General features: G+C 37.6%; 1 pseudogene; it reads right to left on the reverse strand.

Moving 5' to 3' along the window:
• Positions 1-16,216: 16,216 nt before the first annotated feature.
• On the reverse strand, positions 16,217-16,313 carry LOC140616675 (U6 spliceosomal RNA; annotated as a pseudogene).
• Positions 16,314-22,927: the final 6,614 nt, after the last annotated feature.

Here is a 22,927-nt window from a genome sequence, read left to right on the forward strand (position 1 = left end):
TATGGGTGCATACATCTTTTCAAATTAGTGTTTTTGTGTTTTGGGGGTAAATAATAGTGCATTATTGGATCATAAGATATTTCTACTTTTAAGCTTTTGAGCAACCTCCATACTCTTTCCACAGTGGCTGCTCCTCTTGCATTCCCACCAACAGTGCAAGAGGGTTCCTTTTTCTATATGTCCTGCTAAAACTTTTTGTATCTTGTATTTTTGGTTTTAGCCATTCTGACAGGTTTATAATGATATCTCATTGTGGTTCTAATTTGCGTTTCCCTGATAATTAGTGATGTTGAACATATTTTCATGTGTCTGTTGGCCATCTATATGTATTTGGAGAAATGTATGTATGTCATTTGCCCATTTTTTAATTGGATTGTTTGGCTTTTTTGGTATTAAGTTGTATAAATTCCTTATATATTTTGGATATTAATACTTTATTACATATATCATTTGTAAATATCTTCTCCCATTCAGTAGGTTGTCATTTTGTTTTGTTGATAATTATATTTGCTGTGTAAAAGCTTTTTATTTTGACATAGTCCCAATAGTTTATTTTTGATGTTGTTTCTTTGTCTCAGCAGACATATCTAGAAAAATAGTGCTATGGCTGATGCCAGGGAAATTACTGCCTGTGCTCTCTTCTAGGGTTTTTATGGTTTCAGGTCTTATGTTGAGTTCTTTAATCCATTTTGAGTTTGTGTGTGGTGTTAAAAAGTGGTCTAATTTCCTTCTTTTTCATGTAGCTATCCAATTTTCACAGCACCATTTATCGAAGGACTATCTTTTCTCCATTGCATATTCTTGCCTCTTTATTCATAGATTAATTGACCATTTAATCCTATGTTTGTTTCTGAACTCTCTCTTTTGTTCTTTTGATTTATGTGTTGATTTTTTGTACCAGTACCATAGTTTTTTTATTAGTACAGTTTTGCAATATATCTTGAAATCTGGAACCATGACACTTTTAGCTTTTGTTATTCGCTCTCAAGATTGTGTTGGCTATTCAGTCTTTTGTGGTTTCCTACAAATTTCAGTATTATTTGTTGTAGTTCTTTGAAAAATACTTGGGATTTTTCTAGTTCCGTAGACATGTTAAATTGTTTATTGGAGCTTTATTTTGATTCTTGAGGTAGGCTGATAACCCTATATATTTCTCTCTTAGAACTGCTTTTGCTGCCTTCCCAAAATTTTGGACCATTGTGTTGTCATTTATATTTGTGTCTATGCATTTTGTTATTTCTCCTTTAATTACCCTGTTGACTGTTTGGTAGTATGTTGTTGAGTCTCCATATATTTGTGACATTTTCACTTATTTCTTGTGATTTATTTCTAGTTTTATAGCATATGATCAAGATATTTATAATTGCCATATCCTCTTATGGATTAATCCCTTTATTATTTTGTAATGACCATCTTTGTCTCTTGCTACTCTCTTTGTTTTAAAGTCTGTCCTGTCTGATATAAGTATTGCCATCCTGGACTGTTTTGTTGTTTGTTGTTGTTGTTGTTGTTGTTGTTTTGCTTTTCCTTGTATGGTGAATTTTTTTTAATCCTTCATTTTCAATCTTTATGAGTCTTTAGGTCTGAAGTGAGACTCCTGTTGGCATCTTTAGATGGATATTGTTTTTCTTTTCTTTAATATTTTACTTATTCATGAGAGATAAACAGATAGAGGCAGAGACATAGATGGAGAAGCAGGCTTGCTGTGGGGAGCCTGATCCAGGACTCAAACCCAAAACCCAGAGATCATGACCTGAGCCAAAGGCAGATGCTCAGCCACTGAGCCACCAACATGACCCCAATGGATATTGTTTTTCTTATCCATTCTGCCACCCTTTTATCTTTTGATTAGAGCTGTTAGACCATTTACATTTTTTTCATTTTTTTAACCTTTTATTTTTTATTTTTTAATAATAAATTTATTTTTTATTGGTGTTCAATTTACCAACATACAGAATAACACACAGTGCTCATCCCGTCAAGTACCCCCCTCAGTGCTCATCACCCATTCACCCCCCACCCCCGACCCTCCTCCCCTTCCATCACCCCCAGTTCGTTTCCCAGAGTTAGGAGTCTTTATGTTCTGTCTCCCTTTCTGATATTTCCCACACATTTCTTCTCCCTTCCTTTATATTCCCTTTCACTATTATTTATATTCCCCAAATGAATGAGAACATACAATGTTTGTCCTTCTCCGATTGACTTACTTCACTTAGCATAATACCCTCCAGTTCCATCCACGTTGAAGCAAATGGTGGGTATTTGTCGTTTCTAATGGCTGAGTAATATTCCATTCTATACATAAACCACATCTTCTTTATCCATTCATCTTTCAATGGACACCGAGGCTCCTTCCACAGTTTGGCTATTGTGGACATTGCTGCTAGAAACATCGGGGTGCAGGTGTCCTGGCCTTTCATTGCATCTGTACCCTTGGGGTAAATCCCCAGCAGTGCAATTGCTGGGTCGTAGGGCAGGTCTATTTTTAACTCTTTGAGGAACCTCCACACAGTTTCCCAGAGTGGCTGCACCAGTTCACATTCCCACCAACAGTATAAGAGGGTTCCCTTTTCTCCACATCCTCTCCAACATTTGTGGTTTCCTGCCTTGTTAATTTTCCTCATCGTCACTGGTGTGAGGTGGTATCTCATTGTGGTTTTGATTTGTATTTCCCTAATGGCAAGTGATGCCGAGCATTTTCTCATGTGCATGTTGGCCATGTCTTTGGTAGCATGGCAGGATACAAAATCAATGCCCAGAAATCAATGGCATTTCTATACACTAACAATGAGACTGAAGAAAGAGAAATTAAGGACTCAATCCCATTTACAATTGCACCCAAAAGCATAAGATACCTAGGAATAAACCTAACCAAAGAGATAAAGGATCTATACCCTAAAAACTATAGAACACTTCTGAAAGAAATTGAGGGAGACACAAAGAGATGGAACAATATTCCATGCTCATGGATTGGTAGAAATAATATTATGAAAATGTCAATGTTACCCAGGGCAATTTACACATTTAATGCAATCCCTAACAAAATACCATGGACTTTCTTCAGAGAGTTAGAACAAATTATTTTAAGATGTGTGTGGAATCAGAAAAGACCCTGAATAGCCAGGGGAATTTAAAAAAAGAAAACCATAGCTGGGGGCATCACAGTGTCAGATTTCAGGTTGTACTACAAAGCTGTGGTCATCAAGACAGTGTGGTACTGGCACAAAAACAGACACATAGATCAATGGGACAGAATAGAGAACCCAGAAGTGGACCCTGAACTTTATGGTCAACTAATATTCGATAAAGGAGGAAAGACTATCCACTGGAAGGAAGGCAGTCTCTTCAATAAATGGTGCTAGGAAAATTGGACATCCACATGCAGAAGAATGAAACTAGACCACTCTCTTGCACCATACACAAAGATAAACTCAAAATGGATGAAAGATCTAAATGTGAGACAAGATTCCATCAAAACCCTAGAGGAGAACACAGGCAACACCCTTTTTGAACTCAGCCACAGAAACTTCTTGCAAGATACATCCACGAAGGCAAAAGAAACGAAAGCAAAAATGAACTATTGGGATTTCATCAAGATAAGAAGCTTTTGCACAGCAAAGGATACAGTCAACAAAACTAAAAGACAACCTACAGAATGGGAGAAGATATTTGCAAATGACGTATCAGATAAAGGGCTAGTTTCCAAGATCTATAAAGAACTTATTCAACTCAACAGCAAAGAAACAAACAATCCAATCATGAAATGGGCAAAAGACATGAACAGAAATCTCACAGAGGAAGACATAGACATGGCCAAGATCACTTTTTAATAATAAAATAATTTTATGTCATGGTTATAACTGCATTCAGAAGTTAATTAAAAATTCATTTTCATGGTATAATTTTTAAATATGCTTTTCCTTTCACTATATTAAAATGAAAAAAAATGTAGTTTTATTCTATTTCCTGCACAGATGTGTTAGACAAATCTAGAGGAGACATCAAAGAGCTTTCTGGCCTGAAAGATTGCAGAGATGGCCTTGGCTAGGCACATAATTTGTTAGGTTAGGCATGTGTTTTTGGAGCATCTACTCCGTGAGAAGAGAAAACTTAATCACACATGGAACCAGCATACGCAGAATTGATGTGTAATGCCTCGGGGAAAATGTTACTTGCTGAAAGAGAGGTCCATTGGGAGACTCAGGTAACTTACAAGTCTTCAGGTCTATCTTGGGTGTGTATGTCTTTAATAATACTTGAAGGGGGGAACCCTGGGTAGCGCAGCAGTTTGGCACCTGCCTTTGGCCCAGGTCGCTATCCTGGAGACCCGGGATCGAGTCCCATGTCGGGCTCCTGGTGCATGGAGCCTGCTTCTCCCTCTGCCTGTGTCTCTGCCTCTCTCTCTCTCTCTCTCTCTCTCTCTGTGACTATCATAAATAAATAAAAAAAAAGAAAAAAAGAGGACCTTTCCATTTAAAAAAAAAATAATACTTGAAGGGAGTCTTTACTTTTGGATGTTACTGGATAATACAAATGAACTAAGATAATACTATGGATAAAGACCACATACTGACTCTTTTTAAGAATTTATTTTTATTTCTAAAAAAATCTTTCCTTTTACCACAAAAGACGAAATTCATTTTTATTGTAGGAAAATGTTTAAATATAGGTAGAAAAGGTAAACCACATCAATGCTGCTTATACCCTCATGATAAAAACATTGTGTGTGTCTTTACAATCTACCACGTTGCTTTCAATTAATACAATAAATAAAAGCAACACTGTTTTCAATTAATTTGCTTTAATTTTATATATAATTTTTAAACACCTATTCACCAATATTTTGTTTGGGCCAATAGTATTCCATCAAATGGATGTACCACCATTCACTAATTCAGTTCCTCACTATTGATTTAGGAGTTGCTTTCGATTGTACACAAATTTAAAGAGTCTTTACTGAACAGTATACAGGTTTGCACACATTGCAAATTATATCCTAAGAGTAAAAGAAAATACAGAGTAGAATTTTTAATTGATATTCATTTTTAAACCATTTGATTTATGATTTTATTGTTTTAAATTTTTTATTTATTTATGATAGGCACACAGTGAGAGAGAGAGAGGCAGAGGCACAGGCAGAGGGAGAAGCAGGCTCCATGCACCGGGAGCCCGACGTGGGACTCGATCCCGGGTCTCCAGGATCGCGCCCTGGACCAAAGGCAGGCGCTAAACCACTGCGCCACCCAGGGATCCCTGATTTATGATTTTAAATTACTCTTCAATAATGTACCTTTTTTTCACAAGCAATACATGACTGTGTCTGTTTTTCTGTATGCTTGCCAAACACTGTCTAATTATTTTTTTCATTGTTTCAGTCTGAAAATATGGTTAAAGTAGGAGGTAACTGTATATTTTCTCCAATTCTTTAATGCTAAGCAGGTTGATCAAGTTTGTGTGCATGCGTGCCTTGTGTAGTTATATTTCTGTGTGTATCTATATTTCCTATTTGTGCTTTTTGCTTGGTTTTCAGTGTGTAATGCTTATTATTCTTCTTACTGACTTAATCTTTTAAAGCATCGAGGTATTTTTTTATTTGTTGTGAAAGTTGCAAAGATTTTCCACAAGTTTTATTGACCTTTTATTAGTTTTTCATGTTTTCACCCTTCCTAGTTTTTAGGTTGTGCATAGTTATGTCTGCCAGGGTGTCCTTTATAGTTTATCTTTTTGTTATTTTTTCCAGAATGATATTTTTCATTAGGTTTATTGACACATGAATGACATATAACATGTAAATTTAAGGTGTACAATGTGATTATATTGTGAAATGATTACTACAGGAAAGTTGATTAACACATTCATCATGTCACAGCTACCTTTTTTTTAAGAGAATGTGGTGAGGACATTTAAGATCTACTCTCTTAGGAGCTTTCATATATACAATACATTACTGTTAACTGTAGTCACCATCCTGTGTATTTTACCCCTAGTAGTTATTTATCTTGTAACCATTTCCTCCATCTCTCCAAGCCCTTCTCCCAGGTGACACCTTTTTATTGTCTATTTTTATGAGTTTGATTTTATAAATTCCACATGTAAGTGAGATCATACAGCATTTATCTTTCTCTGTCTAACATATTTCTCTTAGCATAATGACTTCAAGATACATCCATGTGGTTCCAAATGGCAGGATTTCTTTTTTTTTTAAGATTTTATTTATTTATTTGATAGACCACAAATGGGGGCGGGGAGGGCAGAGAGAAAGGGAGAAGCAAGCTTCCCACTGAGCAAGGAGCCTGATGTGGGGCTTGATCCCAGTACCCTGGGATTGTGAACTGAGCCAAAAGCAGATAGATGCTTAACCAAATGAGCCACCCAGGTGTCCCAAGATTTTTTCTTTTTTAGTATTCCTGTGTGCCCACACCTGTATTTGAATATATGTCGGTATTATGCACCATACTTTCTTAGTCCATTCATCTGTCAGTGGAGACTTAGGGTTCTTTATATGTCTTGGCTATTGTGAACCATGCTGCAGTGAACATAGGGATGCAGGCATCTCTTAAAGATACTAATTTCAGGGATCCCTGGGTGGCGCAGTGGTTTGGCGCCTGTCTTTGGCCCAGGGCGCAATCCTGGAGACCCGGGATCGAATCCCACGTCGGGCTCCCGGTGCGTGGAGCCTGCTTCTCCCTCTGCCTGTGTCTCTGCCTCTCTCTCTCTCTGTGACTATCATAAATAAATAAAAAAATTTTTAAAAAAGATACTAATTTCATTTCCTTTAGGTATATATACCCAGAAGTGGGATTGGTAGATCATATAGAGTATTTAATTTTTTGAGAATCTGTATTAAATTTTTTGAGAATCCTTCATACTGTTTTCATACCTACTGCACCAATTTGCATTCCCACTGACAGCGCAGAAGTATTTCCTTTTCTCCACTTCCTTTCCAGCATATGTTGTCTTCTTGATGATAGTCATTCTCACAAGTGTGAGGTGATATCTTTTTGTGTTTTTGATTTGTATTTCTTGGTAATTACTGATGTTAAGCACAACTTCATGTACCTCTTGGACATGTGGATATCTTCTTTGGAAAAATATCAGCTCAGGTCCTTCGCCCCTTTTTTAATTGAATTATTTGGGTTTTTTTGTTGTTTTTTTAAGTATCGAGTTGTAGAAGTTCCTTAAATATTTTGGAAATTAATGCCTTATCAGACATATGGTCTACAAGTATTTTCTCCTATTCTTTGTGTCACCATTATTATTCTGTTATTAAGTACTTTGTTAATAATTTCTTTTGCTGTAAAGATAACTTTTTTAGTTTGATGTAGAGCCACTTGTTTATTTTTGCTTTGTTGCTTGTGCTTTTGGTGTTCTATGCAAAAACTCATTACCAAGACCAACATCAAGGAGTTTTTAACCCTATATTTTCTTCCAGAAGTTTTAATTATATTACATATGGGCTTTATTTTTGTCATGTTGCATTTTATGAAATGCTTTTATTATGCTTTTGCTATGAGGATTGTGTGATTTTTATCCAATGATATATTAATGTATCATGTTTATTGACTTGTGTTTGTTGAGCCTTCTTTGCATCCTAGGGATAAATCCCATCTTCGTGGCATATCATCCTTTTAATGTGCTAACTTTATTAACTAGTATTTTGTTGTGAATTTTTGCATTTATGTTCATCGGGCTATTGGGCCTTTAGTATCTATATGCCTTTTGTATCTGGATAGTGGAGGTCTTATAAAGTGAATTTGGGAGTATTCCCTCTTCTTCAATTTTTTGGAAGGATTTCAGAAGGATTGGCTTTGATTTTTTAAATTCACCAGTGTTTGGTAGAATCCATGAGTAAAACCATCTTGTCCTGGACTTTTCTGTGTTGGGAGGTTTTTGATTACTGATTCAATGGCTTTTCTCATATTTATTCTGCTCAGATATTGTTTTTTTTTCTTGCTTCAGTCTTGTTAGGTTGTATGTTTCTAGAAATGTACAATTTCTTCTAGATTATCCAATTCATTGGTATATAATTGCTTATCATAGTCTCTTCTGATATACATACATATATATATATATATTTAAAAGATTTTATTTAAAAAAAAAAGATTTTATTTATTCATTCATGAGAGCCAGAGAGAGAGGGAGAGGCAGAGACACAGGCAGAGGGAGAAGCAGGCTCCATGCAGGGAACCTGATGTGGGACTCGATCCCTGGTCTCCAGGATCAGGCCCTGGGCCAAAGCAGGTGCTAAACTGCTAAGCCACCCAGGCTGCCCTCTTCTGATATTTTGGAATGATGTTTCAATTGTAATATCCCTCTTTTATTGATAATTTTATTCATTTGAGTCTTTTCTCTTTTTCTTGGTTAGCCTAGTGAAAGGCTTGTCAATTTTGTGTAGTTTTTTTAAAAAAAAACTAATTCTTTAAAAAAATTTTTTTTTAGTTTTGTTAGTCTTTTGTTTTATTCTTCTGTGTTTCATTTTTTCTATTCTAATCCTAATTATTTTTTCTTCTGTTACCATTGACCTTAGTTCAAGCTCCTTGAGTTGTAAAGTTTGATTGTTTATGTGAGATATTTCTTTGTTTAATGTAGGTGTTTATGATTGTAAACTTTCCTCTTAGAACAGCTTTTAATGCATTCCATAAATTTTGGCATGTTATATTTCCATTTTCATTTATATCAAGATTTTTTAATTTCTCCTTTGATCCATAGTTTGTTCAGTAGTGTGTTTTGATTTCTATGTTTGTGAATTTCCCAACTTTCCTCTTCTTATTGGTATCTATATAGTGGTCAGAAAAGACATGTGATATAATTTTAATTTTCTTGAATTTGTTAAGACTTTTTTGTGTCTAAACATATGATCTGTCCTGGAACGTGTTCTGTCTGCACTTGAGAAGAATGTGTATTCTGCTGCTGTTGGGTGGAATGTTCTATATATGTCTGCTACGTCTATTTGATCTATAGTGTTTTTCACATATCACTATCTAGTGTTGAATAACAATATATGATCATATAGTCATATGTTATATGCAATCATGTGTATATACAGTCAGATAACACTGTAGTGCTCTTTCCTTATTGATTTTCTGTCTGAGTAATCCATCAATTATTGGGTATGGAATATTAAAACCCTTCTTATTGTATTGTTGTTTATTTCTCCATGCAGCTCTGTTATTATTTGCTTTATATATTTGGATGTTCTGATGTTGGATGCATACATATTTGCAATTATTATGGCTTGTTTGTGAACTAATCCTTTTATCATTATACAGTGACATTCTTTGTCTCTTGTGACTATTTGAAACTTACTCTATTTCTGATAGAAGTATAGCCATTCCTCCTCTCTTTTGGTTACCATTTGTATGGAATGTTTTCTATCCCTTCACTTTCAATCTATGTGTGTCTTTAAAACTATAGTGAATCTCTTGTAGACAGCATATTGTTGGATCTAGTTTCCTGTTTTTTTTATTTTATTTTATTTTTTAACCATCCCAGCCTCTCTAGGTTTTTGGATTGGAGAATTTCATCCACCTATGTTAAAGTAATTATTGATAGGTAGGGCCTTACTATGGCCATTTTGTTAATTGTATTCTTTTCTTTTTTAACTTTTGTTAATTGTTTTTTTCTGATTGTTTTGTAATTCCTATATTCTCTTATTTGTCCCTTCCTGTCTTATTTTTCTGATTTGATGACCCTTTGTGGTGGTGTGCTTTGATTCTTCTATCTCAATACTTTGCTCATCTACTACAGGGTTTTTCTTTGTTAGTGCCGTGAGGCTTATGTACCCTATCTTATAGTTTCAGCATTCTCTTTTAAACCAATAATAGTTCACTGTGGGGCTTGGATGGGTCAGATGGAAGTAACTGAGGGCAGGAGGGGCTTACTGTTAGGGTCTCTAATTTGGTGAGGCTTCTGTCTCTTCTCTGAGATAGGAGTACTCCTGGCTGAGCTCTTTGGTTAGGTGAGCCTGATGACTCAGCTTGGCATTCAGATTGGGCTGCTTGCTGGCTGGCTCCCTGGTTGAGTGGCTATGTATTGGCTTCATGGTCAGGTGGAGCCATTAGCTGGATCAGCATTCACCTCTGGTGGGCTGGAGTCACAGGCAGAGTGGTGCTACTAGTTTTTACTTTGCTTATGAGTGGGGCTGTAGGCTGGGTCTGCAATTGGCCCTGGTAGGGTGAGAGCGCAGGCTGTGCCCCCAATCCAGATGTGCCTCTGGCATGACTCGGCATTCAGGTAAAGTCTCTTTGGGATTAAGGGGGACCTCAGGCTGTGCTCAGCAATCAGGCAAGGCTGTGGGCTGGGTTCTAGTGCTGGACAGGGCCATTGGCTATGCTCTGTGTCCTGTATGTTGAGCTCCAAGGATGTCCATGGTCACTATTGAGGTGTCCTGAATAAGAAGGGCTGTAGTCTCTGCTCAACAATTGAACAGAGCTACTGGGTTGGCTCTTTGTCTAGGTGAGGTCATAGCCTGGGCTGTGTGACCTCTCATAGATCATTGATTAGGCTCCTAGGTGAGGCAGTGTACCACACTGGGTGGGTTTGCTGACTTCCTTCCCTGTGTGAGCAGGCTGTAAGATGGCTCTGTCTATAGAGACCTTTGTTTTTTTGTTTGTTTTGTTTTTTAAAGATTTTATTTATTTATTCATTAAAGACACACAGAGAGAGGCAGAGACACAGGCAGAGGGAGAAGCAGGCTCCATGCAGGGAGCCTGATGCGGAACTTGATCCCAGGACTCCAGGATCATGCCCTGGGCCGAAGGCAGGCGCTAAACCACTGAGCCACCCAGGCATTCCTTATAGAGACCTTTAGGTGGACACACAGAACCAAACCCAGCCAGTTGGGTTGGGGTGTCATCACTTTTTTTTTCTTCGCTTCTCATTTTTTTTGTATATTTTTTATTTATTAGAGTTTGATTTGCCAACATATAGTATAACACCAAGTGCTCTTCCCATCAAATGCCATCCTCAGTGCCCATCACCTAGTCACCGCATTTCCTCACCCACCTCCCCTTCCACTACCCCTTGTTTCCCAGAATTAGGAATCTCTCATGTTATGTCTCCCTCTCTGATATTTCCAACGCATTTTCTCTCCTTTCTGCTTTAATCCTTTTCACTATTTTTTATATTCCCCATATGAATGAAACCATATAATGTTTGTCCTTCTCCGATTGACTTACATCACTCAGCATAATACCCTCCAGTTCTATCCACATTGAAACAAATGGAGGGTATTTGTCATTTAAATGGCTGAGTAATATTCCATTGTGTATATAGATCACATCTTCTTTATCCATTAATCTTTTAATGGGCACTGAAGCTCTTTCTACAGTTTGGCTACTGTGGACATTGCTGCTATAAACATTGGGGTGCAGGTGTCTCGGTCTTTCACTGCATCTGTATCTTTGGGGTAAAACCCCAAGCAGTGCAATTGCTGAATCATAAGGCAGCTCTATTTTGAACTCTTTGAGGAACCTCCACACAGTTTTCCCGGGTGGTTGCACCAGTTCACATTCCCACCAACAGTGTAAGAGGGTTCCCTTTTCTCCGCATCCTCTCCAACATTTGTTGTTTCCTGCCTTGTTAATTTTCCCCATTCTCACTGGTGGGAGGTGGTATCTCATTGTGGTTTTGATTTGTACTTCCCTGATGGCAAGTGATGCAGAGCATTTTCTCATGTGCTTGTCTATGTCTTCCTCTGTGAGATTTCTGTTCATGTCTTTTGCCCATTTCATGATTGGATTGTTTGTTTCTTTGCTGTTGAGTTTACTAAGTTCTTTTTAGATCTTGGATACTAGCCCTTTATCTGATATGTCATTTGCAAATATCTTCTCCCATTCTGTAGGTTGTCTTTTAGTTTTGTTGACTGTTTCTTTTGCTGCGCAGAAGTTTTTATCTTGATGAAGGCCCAAGAATTCATTTTTGCTTTTGTTTCCCTTGCTTTCACAGATGTATCTTGCAAGAAGTTTCTGTGGCCAAGTTCAAAAAGGGTGTTGCCTGTGTTCTCCTCTAGGATTTGGATGGATTCTTGTCTCATATTTAGATCTTTCATCCATTTTGAGTTTATCTTTGTGTATGGTGTAAGAGAATGGTCTAGTTTCACTCCTCTGCACATGGCTGTCCAATTTTCCCAGCACCATTTATTGAAGAGACTGTCCTTTTTCCAGGAGATAGTCTTTTCTGCTTTGTTGAATATTAGTTGACCATAGAGTTGAGGGCCCGTTTCTGGGTTCTGTATTCTGTTCCACTGATCTACGTGTCTGTTTTTGTGCCAGTACCACACTGTCTTGTCTTGATCATCACAGCTTTGTAGTACAACTTGAAATCCAACATTGTGATGCCCCCTGCTCTGGTTTTCTTTTTCAAAATTCCCCTGGCTATTCAGGGTCTTTTTTTGATTCCACACAAACCTGAAGATGATTTGTTCCAACTCTCTGAAGAAAGTCTATGGTATTTTGATAGGGATTGCATTAAATGTGTAAATAGCCCTGGGTAGCAGAGAAATTTTCACAGTATTAATTCTTCCAATCCATGAGCATGGAATATTTTCCATCTCTTTGTGGCTTCCTCAATTTCTTTCAGAAGCATTCTGTAGTTTTTAGGGTATACATCCTTTATCACTTTGGTTAAGTTTATTCCTAGGTATCTTATGCTTGGGTGCAATAAGCCTGAATGGGATTTTGGTATTGATTAATTTCTCTTTCTTCAGTCTCATTATTACTGTATAGAAATGCCACTGACTTCTGAGCATTGATTTTGTATCCTGCCACATTGCCGAAATGCTGTATGAGTTCTAGCAATCTTGGGGTAGAGTCTTTGGGTTTTATAGGTACCTTACCATGTCATCTGTGAAGAGGGAGAGTTTGACTACTTCTTTGCAATTTCAATGCCTTTTATTTCTTTTTGTTGTCTGATTGCTGAGGCTAGGACTTCAATTGAATGTTGAATAGCAATGGTGAGAGTGGACATCCTTGTCGTGTTCCTGATCTTAGGGGAAAGGCTCTCAGTATTTCCAACCATTGAGAATGATATTTGCTGTGTGCTTTTCATAGATGACTTTTAAGGTGGTGAGGAATATTCCCTCCTTCCCTACACTCTGAAGAGTTTTGATCAGGAATGGATGCTGTATTTTGTCAAATGCTTTCTCTGGGGCCCCCTGGGTGGCTCAGTGGTTTAGCGCCTCCTACAGCCCAGGGCCTGATCCTGGAGTCCCAGGATCGAATCCACCTTGGGCTCCCTACGTGGAGCCTGCTTCTCCCTCTGCCTGTGTCTCTGCCTCTCTCTCTCTCTCTGTGTGTGTATGTGTGTGTCTCATGAAGAAATAAAATCTTTTTAAAAATGTTTTCTCTGCATCTATTGAGAGTATCATATGGCTCTTGTTTTTTCTCTTGTTGATATGATCTATCACGTTGATTGTTTTAAGAGCGTTGAACCAGCCTTGCATTCCAGGGATAAATCCTGCTTAGTCACGGTGAATAATCTTCTTAATGTACTGTTGGATCCTATTGGCTAGTATATTTTTGAGAATTTTTGCAACTGTGTTAATCAGGGATATTGGTCTATATTCTCCTTTTTGGTGGGGTCTTTGGTTTTGGAATTAAGGTGATGCTGCCTTCATAAAATGAGTCTGGAAGTATTCCGTCCCTTTTTATCTTTCAGAACAGCTTTAGTAGAATAGGTTTTGTTTCTTCTTTAAATATTTAATAGAATTCCCCTGGGAAGCCATCTGGCCCTGGACTTTTGTGTCTTGGGAGGTTTTTGATGACTGCTTCAATTTCCTCCCTGGTTATTGGCTTGTTCAGGTTTTCTGTTTCTTCCTGTTCCAGTTTTGGTCGTTTGTGGTTTTCCAGAAATGTGTATGTTTCTTCTAGATTGACTAATTTATTGGTGTATAAATAAATTGCTTTATTAAAATATTATATTTTTATTATTATATATATATAAAATTACATATTTTTTTAATTTTAAATTTTGTATTTCATTGGTATTGGTTGTGATTTCTCACCTTTCATTCATAATATTATAATTTGAGTCCTTTCTCCTTTCTTTTCAATAGACTGAATAATGGTTTATCTCTCTTACAAATTCTTTCAAAGAACCAACTCCTGGTTTTGTTGATCTGTTCTACAGTTCTTCTGGTCTCTACTTCATTGAGTTCTGCTCGAATCTTTATTAACTCTCTTCTTCTACTTGGTATAGGTTTATTTGCTGTCCTTTCTGTAGTTCCTTTAGGTGCAAGGTTAGCTTGTGTATTTGTTTTTTCCAATTTTTTGAGGGATGCTTATATTGTGATGTATTTCCCTCTCAGGACTGCTTTTGCTGTATCCCAAAGATTTTGAATGGTTGTATCTTCATTCTCATTAGTTTCCATGAATCTTTTTAAATTCTTCTCTAATTTCCTGGTTGACTCTTTCATCTTTTAGCAGGCTGCACTTTAACCTCCATGTGTTTGAGTTTCTTCCAGATTCCTTCTTGTGATTGAGTTTAAGTTTCAAAGCATGGTGGTCTGAAAAAATGCAGGGAACAATCCCAATCTTTTGGTATTGCCTGAGACCTGGTTTGTAAGCCAATATGGTCTATTCCAGAGAAAGTCCCATGTGCACTTGAGAAGAATGTGTGTTCAGTTGTGTTTGGACCTAAAGTTCTGTAGATATCTGTGAAATCCATATGATCCAGTGTATCATTTAAAGCTCTTGTTTCTTTGGTGATGTGCTTAGAAGATCTGTCATTTGCCGCAAGTGCTAGGTTGAAGTTTCCTACTATTAGTGTATTATAATTTAATATGTCTTTACTTTGGTTATTAATTGTTTGATATACTTGGCAGCTCCCACATTAGGGGCATAAATATTCATGATTGTTAGGTCTTCTTGTTGGATAGACCCTTTGAGTATGACATAGTGTCCCTCTTCATCTCTTACTACAGTCTTTGGGATAACCTTTATCTGATAGGAGGATTGCCACCCCAGCTTTCTTTTGAGGACCATTTGAATGTTAATGGTTCTCCACCCTTTCATTTTCAGGTTGGAGGTGTCCTTAGGTCTCAAATGAGTCTCTTGTAGACAGCAAATGGATGGGTCTTGCTTTTTTATCCAGCCTGAAACCCTGTGTCTTTTGATGGGATCATTTAGCCCATTCATGTTCAGAGTAACTATTGATAGATATGAACTTAGTGTCATCATAATACCTATTCAGTCCTTGTTTTTGTGGGTAGGTTCTTTGGGATTCCTATTTATTTTACAGGGTCCCCCTTAATATTTCTTGCAGAGCTAGTTTAGTGGTCACATATTCTTCCAGTTTCTGCATCTCTTGGAAGCTCTTTATCTCTCCTTCTATTATGAATGAGAGCCTTGCTGGATAGAGTATTCTCGGCTGTATGTTCTTCTCATTTAAGACCCTGAATATATCCTGCCAGCCCTTTCTGGTCTGCCAGGTCTTTGTGGAGAGGTCTGCTGTTAATCTGATATTTTTCCCCATATAAGTTAGGGATCTCTTGTCTCTTACCACGTTAAGGATTTTCTCCTTATCTTTGAAATTTGCAAGTTTCACTATTAAATGTTGAGGTGTTGAACGGTTTTTATTGATTTTATTTTATTTTATTTTATTTTATTTTATTTTATTTTATTGATAGAGGATATCTCTATCTCCTGGATCTGAATGCCTGTTTCCCTCTCCAAATTAGGGAAGTTCTCAGCTATGATTTGTTCAATATGTAGATTTTTCCTTCTCAGACTATCATTTATTTCCCTTAACCTTTCCTCATGGTCTTTTAATTGTTTTTCTCTTTTTTCCTCAGCTTCCTCCTTGCCATAAACTTGTGTTGTATATCTCTCACTCTTTCTTCTACCTCATTAACCCTCATCATTAAGACCTCCAGTTTGGATTGCATCTCATTTAATTGATTTTTAATATCATCCTGATTAGATCTAATTTCTGCAGTTATGAAGTCTCTTGAATCCTTTATGCTTTTTTTCCAGAGCTACTAGTAGCTTTATAATTGTGCTTCTGAATTGACTTTCTGATACTGAATTGTAATCTAAATTCTGTAACTCTGTGGCAGAGAGTACTGTTTCTGATTCTTTCTTTTGTGTTGAATTCTTCCTTCTAGTCATTTTGCTAAGTGCAGAGTGGCTGTATGAGCGGGCTGAGTCAAGAATATCAACCATGACCTAAGTAAATTTCACCCTAGATGATTCTGACAAGGCCAAAGACCAGAAGTTGAAAAAATATGGAATGCTGCATGTTATCCTTGTGCAAGGGCCATGCTAATCTTCTCTGTATCATTCCGATTTTAGTATTTGTGCTGCTGAAGTGAGCACCATCACTTTGGTTCTCCAAATGGCTCTCACTCTGGCTCTTAGCTAAGAGCTCTGTTCAGGTACTTACACTCCCCAAACCACAGCTTACCATGATCCCTGCCTTAATTGCTATGAGCCCCTTTCTCCCTCTCCATCTCTGATGCTTGAAAGTCTTATGCTATTTATTTCTCCAGTGGTCCCTGTGAGATGAGACTGAAGTGTAGGCATCCTTAGAAGCACTCATAACAGTGGAGAAGCTGGATACCCTCCTTTGGGCTTTTTCACACTGGAGAAATCAGAGGTTTCTGGGAGTATATCTTTGTGCTGTACTACACTGGTTTTGGGAAAGGGTGATTAGGTCAAAGTAAAACTGCTCCCTTTACCCTTCAAATGCATTATTTTATTTTATTTTTTTCTGAGCCAAGTAGATACTCCAGCCTCATCCTTGGTTCTAGGACTTTCACAAAGATGCCTTGACTATAGATACTCCTAGTTGGTTTTTCTCTGAGGGAACTGGAGAAGATCATTTTTCTTGCCATCTTGGTGATATCATTATGACTTTTATGCTTAAAAAGGCTTTCTCTATCCATGTTCATATAAAATTCACCTATATTATCAACTATATGTCAGTAGTTTCATTGTTTCACAATTATGCCTTTAATTCATCTGAGAATTTATTTTGATAAATGTTATGAGAAAAAAACCCTTTTTTTCTTTAATAACTAATCACTTTAACACTTTTTTATATAGACATACCTTATTTTATCGGGCTTCACACAAATTTTTTTTTTTTTACAAATTGAAGTTTGTGGCAACCGTGCATTGAGCAAGTCTTTTGGTGTTATTTTTATTTCAACAGCATTTCTCACTTCATGTCTCTGTGTCCTTCTTGCAGTTCAAACTTACTCATTATTACTTAATTTGTTACGTGGATCTATGATCAGTGATTGCAACCAACTGAAAGTTCACATGATGGTTAGCATTTGTTAGTAATAAAAGTATTTTTATTTTTTAAAGATTTTAATTATTTATTCATGAGAGATGCAGAAAGAGAACGAGGCATAGACCTAGGCATAGGGAGAAGCAGATTCCCTGTGGGGAACCCCATGTGGGACTCCATCCTGGGACTCCAAGATCATGCCCTGAGCTGAAGGCAGATGCTCAACCACTGGACCACCCGTGCATCTCAGTAATAAAGTATTTTTAAATTTAAGGTATATACATTGTGTTTTTTGGACATAATGCTATTGCACACTTTTAATAGACTTCAATATTGTATACACATAAACTTTATATGCAGTGCAAAACCAAAAAAAAATTCAGTTGATTCACTTTCATGAGATACTTGCTTCATTTTGGTGGTCTGGAATTGAAGACACAATATCTCCAAGCTGTGCCTATAAATGCAATCTGGTTCAATTTATTATAATTTGTCACTGAATGATGTGTAGCCCTAGGTGACGAAATCTGCATCTTGATCCTGGTGTCTTTCTGTTGCTAGCACTTAATGATGTACATGTTGAGTAGAATCAGTCAAAGCCCAAAGCTTTACATATACCCAGGGATCTGTTTTTATGTTGCCACGTCATTAAACCATGCACCTACTTGCAGCTGTTCACCCAACAATGAATACATGTGACTACATTCATTAAACCTACCTTACTAGTTTGTTCTTACATGGGAATCTCTCCCTTTAGAAACAAGTAGCTCTCTCTATCTTGCAGGATTAGGACTGACAAGTTCAAGAATCAACTTTTCTTTCAGTATAACAAGTAAAGGAAGCTAACATCATTATTTAGGGTTGCTCCTGGCCTATGTCTTCTGCGATGCTTCTCTAATTCTAATTTGATGCCTTTTTTTTTTTGAAGAGTATCCCTGGACTCTGGGTACCTCATTTCCTTCAGGTTTGGGTTATCTGACTTTTCTACCCAAGTATTTATTACTGCAGACTTGGAAGTAATGCCCCTGTATCCAGATCTGTGGCCATCTAATTCCTACTGAGAGGATTCTGATTTGGGAACCAGAGAATTTGCCTATAGGTGGCAGTGTAGAACAGAGTTTCTGTTCTTGCATTAATTTCCCGTGGCTGCTGTAACAAATGATCACAAACTTGGAGGCTTTAAACAATAGAAAACAATTTTTCCAAGTTCCAGAGGCCAAAAGTCTGAAATAAATGTCACTGAGCCAAAAGCAAGGTATTGAGAGGGTACTCCCCTCTGAAGGCTCTGGTAGCTGCTGCCATTTCTTGGTTTGTAGTCACATCACTCCCATCTTCTGCCTCCATGGTCACATTGCTGCCTCCTCTAGTGTCTGTGTCAAGTCTCTATCTGCCTCACTTTTGTAGTGACACTTGTGATTGCATTAAGAGTTCATCCATTTAATTCAGGTAATTGCTCCACCTCCAGATTGTTACTTTAATCACATCTGCATAGGCTTTGCTAAATAAGATATCAGGTTTTACAGGTTCCAGGGTTTAGGACCTGATATCTTTGGGGGCCATTATTTAACTTACTGTAGTGAACAAGTGAGATCAAATAACACTAAGTTTAATCCCAGAGCCAGCATTCATTATCTGTGTGGAAATAGGTGATGGTGCAAACTCTTTATATTTTAGTTTCTTCATCTGAAAAAAATCAGCATACATACTACATATCTCATATAATAATTGTCAGCTACAAATCAGAAAATACATGCAAAAAGTCATCAAAGTACATGTCCCTAATGCAGTGTTAAATGTAAGTTCTTACATTATGATAGAGGATTGGAAGGATCAGTTGAATTAAATTGCAGACAGCCTATATACTACACTAAGGAGTTTAATACTGGCAGGGGTGGGGGGATTTCCGGGGCATACAGGAATCATTTAGGTTCTTATGCAAATGAGTCATAAGATAAGAGAGGGGCATTAAAAATTAATCTGGTATCTGTGGACAGAATTGAGAAAAGAAAGAGGAAAATTCATTGAAATGATTCAGGGAGATTTATTGACATGAACTAAAGAGAAACAGTATCTCTGAGAAGTAAAGACCTTCTATGTCTTTCCCAGCCCATAAGCTCCAGGAAGGCAGAAGCAATGCCATTATTTTTACCTATATGATGAATGATTGCCTCTCCAGAGATCTAAAGAATTTTCTGTTTGTGGAGATCCCTGGGTGTCGCAGCGGTTTGGCGCCTGCCTTTGGCCCAGGTTTGCGATCCTGGAGACTGGGGATCGAGTCCCACGTCGGGCTCCCGGTGCATGGAGCCTGCTTCTCCCTCTGCCTGTGCCTCTCTCTCTGTGTGTGACTATCATAAAAAAAAGAAATTTCTGTTTGTAACATACATTCACCTTCAATTAATTATGAATACTATCAACCATAATGGGAAGAAGATGGGTCTCTAAAATGGAATAAAGATATTCACAAAACTAAAGGATGCTACTTAGAAAAGATGAGAAGTTATGTCCGAAATGAAGTGAAAGTAACTTTTGCTTCTGAGGTTGGCATCATATCTGATGGCATGGAGGACTGTGTGGAAAAAATACTGTGGGCAAAATATGTCTAGAAAATAACACTACTGATCTGCCAAATCACAGCCATTATTTTAAATTCTAAGGGCACTGAATATTTATATAAGAATCATATTAGATGAGAATCTTGACTAGAAGTTGCTAGGGTAGTGGAGAATATATTTTGCTGTGCTCAAGATGCCAGGAAGGAAATGGTACCAATTAAGCTTTAGGATGTTTGGGATCCCTGGGTGGCGCAGCGGTTTGGCGCCTGCCTTTGGCCCAGGGCGCGATCCTGGAGACCCGGGATTGGATCCCACGTCGGGCTTCCGGTGCATGAAGCCTGCTTCTCTCTCTGCCTGTGTCTCTGCCCGCCCCCCGCCTCTCTCTCTCTGACTATCATGAATAAATAAATAAAAAATCTTTAAAAAAAAAAAAAGGCGCAGACTGTCAGACTGGATAAAAAAGCAGGACCCATCTATTAGCTGTCTACAAGAGACTCATTTTAGACAGAAGGACACCTACAGCCTGAAAATTAAAGTTTGGAGAACCATTTACCATTCAAATGGTCCCCAAAAGAAAGCAGGAGCAGCCATCCTTATATCAGATAAACTAAAATTTACCCTGAAGACTGTAGTGAGAGATGAAGAGGGACACTATATCATACTTAAAGGATCTATCCAACAAGAGGACTTAACAATCCTCAATATATATGCCCCGAATGTAGGAGCTTCCAAATATATCAATCACTTAATAACCAAAGTTAAGACATACTTAGATAATAATACACTTATACTTGGTGACTTCAATCTAGCGCTTTCTACACTGGATAGGTCTTCTAAGCACAACATTTCTAAAAAAACGAGAGCTTTAAATGATACACTGGACCAGATGGATTTCACAGATATCTACAGAACTTTACATCCCAACGCAAATGAATACACATTCTTCTCAAGTTCACGTGGAACTTTCTCCAGAATAGACCACATACCGCATCACAATTCAGGTCTGAACCGATTTCAAAAGATTGGGATCGTCCCTTGTGTATTCTCAGATCATAATGCCTTGAAACTAGAACTAAATCACAAGAAGTTTGGAAGGACTTCAAACACGTGGAGGTTAAGGACCATCCTGCTAAAAGATGAAAGGGTCAACCAGGAAATTAAGGAGAAATTAAAAAGATTCTAATGAGAATGAAGATACTACCGTTTAAAACCTTTGGGATACAGCAAAAGCAGTCCTGAGGGGGAAATACATCGCAATACAAGCATCCATCCAAAAACTGGAAAGAACTCAAATACAAAAGCTAACCTTACACCTAAAGGAGCTAGAGAAAAAAGAAAAAAAAAATAGCAAATAGATCCTACACCCAGCAGAAGAAGAGAGTTAATAAAGATTCGAGCAGAACTCAACGAAATCGAGACCAGAAGAACTGTGGAACAGATCAACAAAACCAGGAGTTGGTCCTTTGAAAGAATTAATAAGATAGATAAACCATTAGCCAACCTTATTAAAAAGAAGAGAGAGAAGACTCAAATTAATAAAATCATGAATGAGAAAGGAGAGATCAACCAACACCAAGGAAATACAAACGATTTTAAAAACATATTATGAACAGCTATATGCCAATAAATTAGGCAATCTAGAATAAATGGATGCATTTCTGGAAATCCACAAACTACCAAAACTGGAACAGGAAGAAATAGAAAACCTGAACATCCAATAACCAGGGAGGAAATTGAAGCAGTCATCAAAACCCTCCCAAGACACAAAAAGTCCGGGGCCAGATGGCTTCCCAGGGGAATTCTATCAAACGTTTAAAAAAAGAAACCATACCTATTCTACTAAAGCTGTTTGGAAAGATAGAAAGCGATGGAGTACTTCCAAAGTCGTTCTATGAGGCTGGCATCACCTTAATTCCAAAACCAGACAAAGACCCCACCAAAAAGGAGAATTATAGACCAATATCTCTGATGAACATGGATGTCAAAATTCTCAACAAGATACTAGCCAATAGGATCCAACAGTACGTTAAGATTATTCATCATAACCAAGTAGGATTTATCCCCGGGATGCAAGGCTGGTTCAACACTCATAAAACAATCAATGTGATTCATCATATCAGCAAGAGAAAAAACAAGAACCATGTGATTCTCTCATTAGATGCAGAGAAAGCATTTGACAAAATACAGCGTCCATTCCTGATCAAAACACTTCAGAGTGTAGGGATAGAGGGAACATTCCTAACATCTTAAAGCCATCTATGAAAAGCCCACAGCAAATACCATTCTCAATGGAGAAGCACTGGCAGCCTTTCCCCAAAGATCAGGAACAAGACAGGGATGTCCACTCTCACCACTGTTATTCAACATAGTCCTGGAAGTCCTAGCCTCAGCAATCAGACAACAAAAAGACATTAAAGGCATTCAAATTGGCAAAGAAGTCAAACTCTCCCTCTTTGCCGATGACATGATACTCTACATAGAAAACCCAAAAGCCTCCACCCCAAGATTGCTAGAATTCATACAGCAATTTGGCAGCATGGCAGGATACAAAATCAATGCCCGGAAGTCAGTGGCATTTCTATACACTAACAATGAGACTGAAGAAAGAGAAATTAAGGAGTCAATCCCATTTACAATTGTACCCAAAAGCATAAGATACCTAGGAATAAACCTAACCAAAGAGGTAAAGGATCTATACCCTCAAAACTATAGAACACTTCTGAAAGAAATTGAGGAAGACACAAAGAGATGGAAAAATATTCCATGCTCATGGATTGGCAGAATTAATATTATGAAAATGTCAATGTTACCCAGGGCAATTTACACGTTTAATACAATCCCTATGAAAATACCATGGACTTTCTTCAGAGAGTTGGAACAAATTATTTTAAAATTGGTGTGGAATCAGAAAAGACCCCGAATAGCCAGGGGAATTTTAAAAAAGAAAACCAGGGATCCCTGGGTGGCACAGCAGTTTGGCGCCTGCCTTTGGCCCAGAGCATGATCCTGGAGACCCGGGATTGAATCCCACGTCAGGCTCCCGGTGCATGGAGCCTGCTTCTCTCTCTGCCTCCCTCTCTCTCTCTCTCTCTCTCTCTCTCTGACTATCATAAATAAATAAAAATTTTAAAAAAGTTTGTTTA

The sequence above is a fragment of the Canis lupus genome, chromosome 24 (genome assembly GCF_048164855.1).
Source record: "Canis lupus baileyi chromosome 24, mCanLup2.hap1, whole genome shotgun sequence".
NCBI classification, from domain to species: Eukaryota; Metazoa; Chordata; class Mammalia; order Carnivora; family Canidae; genus Canis; species Canis lupus.